The 12,428-nt window shown below is 39.5% G+C and overlaps 1 protein-coding gene across 6 annotated transcripts in view; it reads right to left on the bottom strand.

The window, feature by feature from the left end:
• The window catches only part of LOC106057761 (nuclear hormone receptor HR96-like), a 355,871-nt gene that overhangs the window by 158,827 nt on the left and 184,616 nt on the right, over positions 1 to 12,428 (bottom strand). Inside the window, exon 1 of one of the 6 annotated variants that reach the window (XM_056013970.1) lies at positions 5,886 to 6,095. The exons of the other annotated variants lie outside the window; for them this stretch is intronic. The gene's annotated coding sequence lies outside the window, so the exon portion shown is untranslated. Of the gene's footprint in view, positions 1 to 5,885; positions 6,096 to 12,428 lie in introns of those variants that run through there. 6 annotated transcript variants of the gene reach the window in all.

Genomic DNA, 12,428 nt, shown 5'->3' with positions numbered 1-12,428 from the left:
AACGACGCAAAATGGGTAAAAAGTGTTTTGGAAAAGTTTGCATCTTATGCAATGGGAGTACATAAGTTATCCAGTTAGTCACACACCTTGTCACATACTGATGTAGACCTTGTCACATACTGATGTAGACCTTGTCACATACTGATGTAGACCTTGTCACATACTGATGTAGACCTTGTCACATACTGATGTAGACCTTGTCACATACTGATGTAGATCTTGTCACATACTGATGTAGATCCTTAGATACTTTCAACAACATCTCCATATTGGACAAATAAATACTATACCATTGAACTAAGAAAGGCGGCTGGAAGTTGTAGAGGACAAGATTGGTTAAAGAAGAAAAAAAATCAAGCAACTAATTTATCATTGTGATCAAATTAGCGGGCGTGAGACAGTGGTCAAACCTTGGTTTCCATTAATGGTAACACCAGCAAAACCTCAATGCATCCTTTGAGATCTAAAAACATTTACCGAAAATGTTGAGCTCCAAAATCGACCGAAAATATTAAAAGTTTTAAAAACATGGCAGAAAATGATGAAGTCAACTTTGTGTTAACCCACTGACACGCTTGATTGCCCATGTACAACTACACGCGCGTAACGAGACAATCGTGGCGTCTAAACGGGGGGTGAGTTATCAGGACGAGATCGATCAAGTTGATCCTGTAGCACGTGATCGATGGGTGTCATGTCGCTTTTACTGTGTGTGTGGGAGAGAGAGAGAGAGAGACAGACAGGGTGTGTGGGAGAGGTAATGCTATTATCAACATCAACTATTTGTTGCCAGAGTCTGTCCATGTCATTTACTGGTCAATCGTTTGTTGTCATAGCTGTCCATGCCAACGACTGGACAATAGTTTGTTGCCAGAGTCTGTCCATGCCATTGACTGGTCAATAGTTTGTTGTCATATCTGTCCATGCCATTGACTGGTCAATAGTTTGTTGTCATATCTGTCCATGCCATTGACTGGTCAATAGTTTGTTGTCATATCTGTCCATGCCATTGACTGGTCAATAGTTTGTTGCCATATCTGTCCATGCCAAATAGTTTGTTGTCATATCTGTCCATGCCAACGATTGGACAATAGTTTATTGTCATATCTGTCCATGCCATTGACTGGTCAATAATTGATAGTTTGTTGTCATATCTGTCCATGCCAACGATTGGACAATAGTTTGTTGTCATATCTGTCCATGCCATTGACTGGTCAATAGTTTGTTGTCATATCTGTCCATGCCATTGACTGGTCAATAGTTTGTTGTCATATCTGTCCATGCCAATGATTGGACAATAGTTTGTTGTCATATCTGTCCATGCCAATGATTGGACAATAGTTTGTTGTCATATCTGTCCATGCCAATGATTGGACAATAGTTTGTTGTCATAGCTGTCCATGCCAATGATTGGACAATAGTTTGTTGTCATATCTGTCCATGCCAATGATTGGACAATAGTTTGTTGTCATAGCTGTCCATGCAAATGATTGGACAATAGTTTGTTGTCATATCTGTCCAAGCCATTGACTGGTCAATAGTTAATAGTTTGTTGTCATATCTGTCCATGCCAACGATTGGACAATAGTTTGTTGTCATATCTGTCCATGCCATTGACTGGTCAATAGTTTGTTGTCATATCTGTCCATGCCATTGACTGGTCAATAGTTTGTTGCCATATCTGTCCATGCCATTGACTGGTCAATAGTTTGTTGTCATATCTGTCCATGCCAACGATTGGACAATAGTTTGTTGTCATATCTGTCCATGCCATTGACTGGTCAATAGTTGATAGTTTGTTGTCATATCTGTCCATGCCAACGATTGGACAATAGTTTGTTGTCATATCTGTCCATGCCATTGACTGGTCAATAGTTTGTTGTCATATCTGTCCATGCCATTGACTGGTCAATAGTTTGTTGTCATATCTGTCCATGCCAATGATTGGACAATAGTTTGTTGTCATATCTGTCCATGCCAATGATTGGACAATAGTTTGTTGTCATATCTGTCCATGCCAATGATTGGACAATAGTTTGTTGTCATAGCTGTCCATGCCAATGATTGGACAATAGTTTGTTGTCATATCTGTCCATGCCAATGATTGGACAATAGTTTGTTGTCATAGCTGTCCATGCCAATGATTGGACAATAGTTTGTTGTCATATCTGTCCATGCCATTGACTGGTCAATAGTTAATAGTTTGTTGTCATATCTGTCCATGCCAACGATTGGACAATAGTTTGTTGTCATATCTGTCCATGCCATTGACTGGTCAATAGTTTGTTGTCATATCTGTCCATGCCATTGACTGGTCAATAGTTTGTTGCCATATCTGTCCATGCCATTGACTGGTCAATAGTTTGTTGTCATATCTGTCCATGCCAACGATTGGACAATAGTTTGTTGTCATATCTGTCCATGCCATTGACTGGTCAATAGTTGATAGTTTGTTGTCATATCTGTCCATGCCAACGATTGGACAATAGTTTGTTGTCATATCTGTCCATGCCATTGACTGGTCAATAGTTTGTTGTCATATCTGTCCATGCCATTGACTGGTCAATACTTTGTTGTCATATCTGTCCATGCCAATGATTGGACAATAGTTTGTTGTCATATCTGTCCATGCCAATGATTGGACAATAGTTTGTTGTCATATCTGTCCATGCCAATGATTGGACAATAGTTTGTTGTCATAGCTGTCCATGCCAATGATTGGACAATAGTTTGTTGTCATATCTGTCCATGCCAATGATTGGACAATAGTTTGTTGTCATAGCTGTCCATGCCAATGATTGGACAATAGTTTGTTGTCATATCTGTCCATGCCATTGACTGGTCAATAGTTAATAGTTTGTTGTCATATCTGTCCATGCCAACGATTGGACAATAGTTTGTTGTCATATCTGTCCATGCCATTGACTGGTCAATAGTTTGTTGTCATATCTGTCCATGCCATTGACTGGTCAATAGTTTGTTGTCATATCTGTCCATGCCAATGATTGGACAATAGTTTGTTGTCATATCTGTCCATGCCAATGATTGGACAATAGTTTGTTGTCATATCTGTCCATGCCATTGACTGGTCAATAGTTTGTTGTCATATCTGTCCATGCCATTGACTGGTCAATAGTTTGTTGTCATATCTGTCCATGCCATTGACTGGTCAATAGTTAATAGTTTGTTGTCATATCTGTCCATGCCAACGATTGGACAATAGTTTGTTGTCATATCTGTCCATGCCATTGACTGGTCAATAGTTTGTTGTCATATCTGTCCATGCCATTGACTGGTCAATAGTTTGTTGTCATATCTGTCCATGCCAATGATTGGACAATAGTTTGTTGTCATATCTGTCCATGCCAATGATTGGACAATAGTTTGTTGTCATATCTGTCCATGCCATTGACTGGTCAATAGTTTGTTGTCATATCTGTCCATGCCAATGATTGGACAATAGTTTGTTGTCATATCTGTCCATGCCAATGATTGGACAATAGTTTGTTGTCATATCTGTCCATGCCAATGATTGGACAATAGTTTGTTGTCATATCTGTCCATGCCAATGATTGGACAATAGTTTGTTGTCATAGCTGTCCATACCAATGATTGGACAATAGTTTGTTGTCATATCTGTCCATGCCAATGATTGGACAATAGTGTGTTGTCATATCTGTCCATGCCAACGATTGGACAATAGTTTGTTGTCATATCTGTCCATGCCATTGATTGGACAATAGTTTGTTGTCATATCTGTCCATGCCAATGATTGGACAATAGTTTGTTGTCATATCTGTCCATGCCAACGATTGGACAATAGTTTGTTGTCATATCTGTCCATGCCAACGATTGGACAATAGTTTGTTGTCATATCTGTCCATGCCAACGATTGGACAATAGTTTGTTGTCATATCTGTCCATGCCAACGATTGGATAATAGTTTGTTGTCATATCTGTCCATGCCAATGATTGGATAATAGTTTGTTGTCATATCTGTCCATGCCAATGATTGGACAATAGTTTGTTGTCATATCTGTCCATGCCAACGATTGGACAATAGTTTGTTGTCATATCTGTCCATGCCAACGATTGGACAATAGTTTGTTGTCATATCTGTCCATGCCAACGATTGGACAATAGTTTGTTGTCATATCTGTCCATGCCAACGATTGGACAATAGTTTGTTGTCATATCTGTCCATGCCAACGATTGGACAATAGTTTGTTGTCATATCTGTCCATGCTAATGATTGGACAATAGTTTGTTGTCATATCTGTCCATGCCAATGATTGGACAATAGTTTGTTGTCATATCTGTCCATGCCAACGATTGGACAATAGTTTGTTGTCATATCTGTCCATGCCATTGACTGGTCAATAGTTTGTTGTCATATCTGTCCATGCCATTGACTGGTCAATAGTTTGTTGTCATATCTGTCCATGCCATTGACTGGTCAATAGTTTGTTGTCATATCTGTCCATGCCAACGATTGGACAATAGTTTGTTGTCAGAGTCTGTCCATGCCAATGATTGGACAATAGTTTGTTGTCATATCTGTCCATGCCAACGATTGGACAATAGTTTGTTGTCAGAGTCTGTCCATGCCAACGATTGGACAATAGTTTGTTGTCATATCTGTCCATGCCAACGATTGGACAATAGTTTGTTGTCATATATGTCCATGCCAACGATTGGACAATAGTTTGTTGTCATATCTGTCCATGCCAACGATTGGACAATAGTTTGTTGTCAGAGTCTGTCCATGCCAACGATTGGACAATAGTTTGTTGTCAGAGTCATTATTGGTGTTTGGTATGTTATTACGTCTGTCCATGTTTTTGACTAGACTAGAGGATCAAATATTACATATGCATACACACAACCACAAAGACACACAAATACAGGCATAAAAAATACGCACATTCAAGCATTCAACTCAAAGGCTGTCATGAGCTTCCGTCTCCTAAGTCTGTATAGTCTCATTTTAACGTGTGTTCCTCTGTTTGCCTGATATGCCTGGAATCATGTGTTACATTTGTATATACATTTCAGGTTTCCCTCACTTGCAGCCTATAAAATATGTATTGTTTTTTCTTTTTAGATGCATTTTTTTCACATATACAGTCGCCCACACACACACACATACTTGGAACAATGTAATTTGATGGCGGATGTCTTGACCTATTTACATGGAGATATATCGCCTTAGGTGCAGGTAACGAAGTAATATGCTTAAGAAACATTTACTTAGAACAAGGTAGAGACGACAAACTCGTAAGAAGCGAAAACACGTTTTTTTTTTTATAAGGAGTTGAGTCAACAACACGTTGTGTTTTATAAGGAGTTGAATGAACACTCAATACTTAAGATGATACCGTGTGTGTAGGAAGTGAGGGAGAGAGAGAGAGAGAGAAAGAGAGAGTTGAAAACAGATAAACAAATTTGTAATTACCGGTATCACCAAAACATGACATAACATTTCGGCAAAGTAAATTTGAGGACACGACGGAAATAAAAGAATTAGTACATGACTCGGTGTTTCTGTTTAGTACCGACACGACACACTAACAAACCCGAGCAGACCTGAACTAAACGAACACACACACATACAAACTTAAACGAACAGGAGTACACAGGACCATGACAGAACCAACACACACACACAATCATAACCTCGCACAAAAAACAACCTAGATCCAGATCTAGTATGTAGATCTTTGCATACTAGATCTCGACATATCCAGATACATATTCTTTCGTACCACATACAAAACATTAACGTACAAGCGATACGACAACAAGATATTGCAGGAGCAGTCACTACATTCTCCTGACGCTACAACACTGTTGATCTAAGAAGCGGCACAGAAAAGAACACATACCTTGACTCTAGTACAGCCACCTTCGTCAACGCACCGCAATAGGGTTACACAGAATGTCCTCAGTGAACCACAAGCAGGGCACAAGGGTACCTTTTTACTTTTTTTTTTAGACTTCTTTTCTTCTCTTCCTCCGTCTACTCCCCATGCTCCTCTTACCTTCCGCAAAGACGCACGCATACGAACACACACACACACGCCTTAATACATACGCCGGAGGACAGGAGGGTTTAAAAATAAGTCGGTTGTAAATTTCAGCGGACGAAAGAGCAAAAGAAGGGGGAGTAGGAAGGGAAAAAAAAGGGGGGGAATTGGTTAGGTCAAGGGAGGCCAGGCTGAACGATTTGTACCGCTGCTGACTTTACCAGCCTTCCCTCACCCTTTATCTCCCCTTGTTTTCCATTTCATACCTGCCGATCATTGCGCGGCAGACGACACACACTAGAAAGTTTTGCTTGACAGAAATCTTTAACAATCCGAGAATATGTCCAGACGACAACTTACAAAATGTTCCCGCCACAGAAAGAGGGGGGAGACAAATCTTGTGATCGTTGCTATGTTCGCTAGGGTCCTCTTCAGGACAGAATCTTTCAACCAAGTTGCTTCACTTATGGCGGCTTCGTCCTCCTTTTCTCTTCCCTCCCCCTCCCCCCACCCATTAACTTCTTGTCCTAGATTCTCAACCAAAATGGCTGGCGCGCAGAAAGTCTTGCAAGAGCGGTGTCAGAAAGACAGACAGACAATGCATAATCTGTTCACATGACATTTTGATGCGGCCATGAAAGTCCCCGGCAGTGTCATCTTGGCGGGAACAAAAGTGTCTAGCACATCGCCGCCATGACGTGGTGGCAGCACTGAGCATTAACTTCTGGAGCATGGTGACCTTTGCACCGAAAATATATATTTAAAAAAACAGAATAAGACAACTTTAAATAGGAAGAATTTTCTTTTCTATTAAATCTCGATCCAGTTCTAGCTTTAGAATGTATAACTGGTCAAAAAAAATAATTATTGAACCGCATAATGTCCAGAACGTACGTTGCCATGACTTCGCTAACATGGTGCACAAAATATGGTGCACACTGAAACTAACTAGATCTAGTGTTTAGTTATAGGAAGCTAGAATTATATGAAATATAAACGAAAAAAAAAACATTGACAAAAACAAATAAAAAAAAAGAGTAGATTTGTTTTGATGTTCTCCTAGCAGACGTAGCTGTATATCTAAACCAGATACGCCAACCCTTTAAAAACTAACTACTTTGGATGTTACGTTACAGGACAGATTATTGCATGCATGACGTCTGTCCCGCTGTATGCTGAAGGAGCAGGGAAGGTGCAGGGGTTTTTAACAAGCACCACCTGGACAACGTCATACTTCGTCTGCCGCCTCAGCGATTCCGTGAGCGGTGATCTGTCAAAAAGACAGAAAATGTTGAGCCGAAAAAGACCACATTCTCTACGACTACTTCATTGTTTGACAAGAGAAAGAAACGAGAGGGGGGGGGGAGGGAGAGACGCTACTGGAGGGGGGGGAGGAATACCTCACGTCCGAAGTCCTTTTGTGTACCCTAGAGGAATTACCTCAACACATCGCAAAAAGCAATATGGAGAAAAATACATCTATCTTGGTGGTTAACCCTGTGGTCCGTAGAACTACGTCAGAGAGGATTATTACAATGCCGCAGTCACGTAATGCATCAACAGAACACAAAGTAAAAGACATCTTCAAATACACACAATATTTAAACCGCAGAGATTTCTAAAACCTCTATTGCCTTCCGACTATAACCAAACATGAGAAAGCTTTCTGGAGTCAACAGTGAGGAAAAAATCAGGAGCAGGTGACCCTTCAATATAGTTATACCCTGTCAGAGCCTGCAATGCTGCTGCTCTCAAAATGTATTGGCACTGTCGTTCCTATGGATACATCAGCTGCTTGAAGGGGGTGGGACTGCTGTGTAGGCGACATTATTCCGACAACAGCCAGCTAATGTCAAGCCTTTCAAGCCTGAAGGAGGCCAACGGAACAGAGACATACATTTGGTTAGTAGCCGTCCCCAGCAAACTTTAGTTCTGGAAACAGACACTTTACCTACAACTGAGAGATGAGTTTGGAAGGAGGCTTCAATCTATCTGGTATAGATCTTGTCAACAGAACTTTCAATTTCTTCTTGGCTTGAGCGTATAAAGTCTTTCATAGCAAGTTTCCTTAAAGATTAAAGTTACACTTCATCAGCTGATGTCGCTAGCGGCTTAGACATTCACGCAGACAAATATCCCATGACGAGCCGTTCAATTTGGACCAATATTATTGTCACGTATAATGCTCATTATAAATTGTCCAATATGATGTTCACGTTAAACGCACAGTGCAAGTCTTATTGTCACATTCGATGACTTTCATAAAATCGTCAAATTTTGAAGCGAGATTATTAGATGTCCATACATCGACTTAGCGTAAGCATAACCTGTATGAATAGACTGGACGAGACGATCACCAGATGCTGTTGAAGGAATGAGGCGGCAAGCCAGTCTAAAAGTCTCGACTTCTGACTGATTTTGCTTCAGACAACTCGAGCAACCCCACCGAGGGTGCATTGACTCCCTTCACTCGATCTCAGAGCACCCTGTAACTTCTATTAACGTCAGTCTTGGAGCACCCCTCTGACAAGGTCGCGTCATTCATCTCGTGAGTACATCTACACTTTAAACCATTCCTGTCTGACGTCGCACATTAAAGTCCCGAGAACTGCTTCCGTACAATTTTGTTGCTTTCAATCTTGGCTTTCTTCAATCCCCCTACGACCTCCTCGAAAAAGTCCATTTCTTTGGCATGATAAAAAAATATCATAAAGTGAAGTCCTTTTTCCTTACACCTCACAAGATATTATTCTTATCTTATAAATTAAAGAACTTTTTAAAAAAAGATCATTACTTCCTTCGCGTATTCAGACGCCAATCTAGTCGTGCATGATAATTAGAGGATAAAACTCTACTAACTTATTGGCTTTTATGACAATTTGTTTCACACTTTTAAGTTACAAAAGAAAGATGGAGAACTTATATAAATTCGTCCTATCATATATAATAAGATATGTGTTCTGCTCTTTGCGTTTTACTGAGTGTCTCAATTTGTGTATGCTATTCTATTTGTAAGTTGTGGTGCGGTGTTGTATGTATAAATGCTATTTTACTTTAAAGTCCACTGTTCGGGTGGAGGAAGACGCTACTTTAAGGGAACTCTTCCTATTCGACTTCAATCTTGAAACAACTATCGTAATCAAAATAGTCTCAATGCATCGCAAATAGAATATATGGATTGGATTTCATCAAAGGAATTTATTTTAAAACTCTAACGAATGTTTGCACTTCTTGCTACATTTCGATGTTTCATGAAATTATATTCCATTTCAAGCAGTTCATCTCTAAGCTACAGTTTTAAAAACTTTACAAACAATTTATGCTAATGTCCCGTATCTGACATGCCTGTTAAACACTAAAAATGCGTAAAGTGACGTGATGTGATAGGAGCGAGTTTCAGAAATAAATGCTTGACAAGGCAATCGAAAACCTTGTCCAAATACTTCTGCTAGACACTTCCGGTCCAGTTTGAAACACGGCAAAGAATGAGATTTTAATTCCAGTGGCTGCATTACGTGAAATAAACAGGAACTACTTGCAGAAAGAGGAATCGCGGAGAGCACGTGGTACAAGCAGACGACTAAAGGAACATAACGGGGATACGTTCATGCAAAGATAAAAAATAATGAAAATGTAACATTTGGAAGTCCAAAATGGCGTGCCCGCTGGTTTGGTTTAAAATGTATGTAAAAATAAGACGTGGTTGTTGGTGTGGAAACAATGTGTTTGAGCATGTGGCTGGGTATAATTGGGGCTTCCAAAATGTGTATTGACAATAAAATGTTTTACAAGTTTTCACTACAGCTTTGGCTGATATTTATGATACAAGTTCCTTTTTTTTTTAAACAAGTTCCATGTTTTTTTTAATTTGAAACCAAGGGATATTCGTATATTATTTTCATTTTAAATTATTTCTTAAATATCTAGCCTGTTTGGAAATCTGCGTATGTATGTGAGACTGTGTGATTGAGTGTGAGTGGTGGTACTATCTGTGTGATTGAGTGTGAGTGGCGGGACTATCTGTGTGATTGAGTGTGAGTGGTGGGACTATCTGTGTGATTGAGTGTGAGTGGTGGGACTATCTGTGTGATTGAGTGTGAGTGGTGGGACTATCTGTGTGATTGAGTGTGAGTGGTGGGACTATCTGTGTGATTGAGTGTGAGTGGTGGGACTATCTGTGTGATTGAGTGTGAGTGGTGGGACTATCTGTGTGATTGAGTGTGAGTGGTGGGACTATTTTAAACATTCTAATACTTTAAAAAAAATTATTTGTCACAACTGGACATTGTTTTTAATTATCAAAGTCTAATATTGGTATGTATTAAGTAATAGTCTACTATTTGTATGTACCAAGCAATAGTCTAATGTTGGTATGTTCTAAGTAATGCCTCGAGATAATGTGCGATCCGAAATGACGCCTGGGGGGGGGGTAAAATATGTGCCTATTATTACATATGTAATGCTCAATTCTGGCTACTCTACTGTGGGTAAAAAGAGAAACACAGGCGGAGATGAATAACACCTTGTGTGTCGGTCCTAATTCTGAGTGTTTTGGTCAGGGGAAAAACTTCCGGAACCAGTATTAAGGTTCAAAATATTTTTGTTGTTATGTTATTTCCAAAATAACAAAGTCCGAAGTCAAGCTTTTGCCATATTCTAAGCTAACGGGGTGAAAACTAAATGGCGAGACTAATTAGGTAAACAGCAGGAGAGCTTCTCAGGTACCTGGCCAAGACTTAGCCCCCCCCCCTCCCTCCTATCTCTCCCTAGAAGTTTAACGCTAATTCAACCCAACAAGTATGTATGAATGTCTACGTGCAATTAACTCGATGCTTCTGCTACGGCATATCTACTTCAATTTTTTTTTCATATCTGGCATTTGTCATTTCTATTGCTGTATGTCAAGTCAACACTTGTATTAGTCTAGAGAGAGACAGAGCGAGAGCAGGACCACCCAGAACACGAAAGTCGCAGCACAGCGTACAGGCCAATCACAAAATATAACAATAATTTGTAGCCAGGGGTCAGGATGACACATTTAAAAGGCTTTAAAAAATGGAAAACTATCGAAATAAAATTGTTTTGAATGTATATTAAAAAAATCAATGGTCTAGTAAACCTTGAAAATGGTTAAAGTTTTTGTGTGGGTCACAGTTTAATGTTTTTTTTTAAATGTACACGTTTAATGTTAACATTTTGTTTACAACCCAAGCAGAGAGAGAGAGAGAGAGGGAGAGAGAGAGAGGGAGAGAGAGAGAGGGAGAGAGAGAGAGTGAGGAGTGTAAAGTTATATTGTTGAAAATGTTCTTCTGTTTCGCATTGAAATTTTTACGGGCTGATATCATATAAGTAGATCTACATATCTAGTACATTTTATCATCTGAAAGAATGGAAATCATATAAAAATTCTACAAGGCAGATGGGGGGGGGTGAAAACCAAAACATTGTCATTGTGGAGTGTTTATACAACACTGAGAAAAGAGTTGACGTCTGCCTGAGGAAGTCTCAGAGCTCTTCAGTGATGAAACATCGGCTCAATGGAGAGAATCAACAAGGTAGTTGGCTGTTAAACCACAGTCCTCCCTGCCTCTCAGGGCTGCTAAATTCAATATTGACAGTGTCGCCCTTGTCCCCCTAGCTCCCTTTGCACCTCAATCATGAATGTTGACATTGATTAGGTCTTCCATCCTCCAATCACCAGGTGAAGGCGTTGACAGGCCATTGGAAGAGATTGAAAGAACTCGAAACCCAAGATGAACTCTCAATTTATACTTATGAGAATCAAATCAACCCTAAGTCCATAGGAAGTCCCGCTTTTCAAGCTCTGATCTATTGGAAGTCTGTAAGTATCCAAATAGTTGTCGATGTATTAATAAATGATAAGACTATTACTAAAACTTAGGCTGGGACCAACAGTCCATCAAGCTTTTTGTTAAGGTCAGCAGTTTGGCCTTTGTACCAAAAGTCATCAACTGAATTTAACGCCCGATTGAGCTTAGCGGACTCCGAGACGCCCTAAAAATAATATCCCCAACTTCGCCTTTGACTGTTTTAACCGAGATCCTATTGTACTAACAAGTGCCTGTTCTAAATACTAAAGGCTTTATTCTACTAATAGTGGGTCTTTTCTAGCCAGACAAATAGAAATAAATATACTTTCAAATACTTTTGAAAAACATCCAAAAAAAAAAAAAAGATTTTTAAGGGGAAAAACTCCACATTGTCTTCCAATACTGCAAGAGTTTTTTCCTTAATCAATATTACACTAACTCAATTAATTACAATTAAATTATTAGTTAACTGGTACTCTTTTTTGTTTGATTTATGCTTTGAATTAAACAATGACTAATTGTAACAAAGTTACAACTTGATCGAAGGATGGGACGTGGGAGAAATAACATG

The sequence above is a fragment of the Biomphalaria glabrata genome, chromosome 1, assembly GCF_947242115.1.
Source record: "Biomphalaria glabrata chromosome 1, xgBioGlab47.1, whole genome shotgun sequence".
Lineage (NCBI taxonomy): Eukaryota > Metazoa > Mollusca > Gastropoda > Planorbidae > Biomphalaria > Biomphalaria glabrata.
Note: the sequence above shows the minus strand (reverse complement) of the source record. Positions and strands in the feature narration are given on the sequence as shown.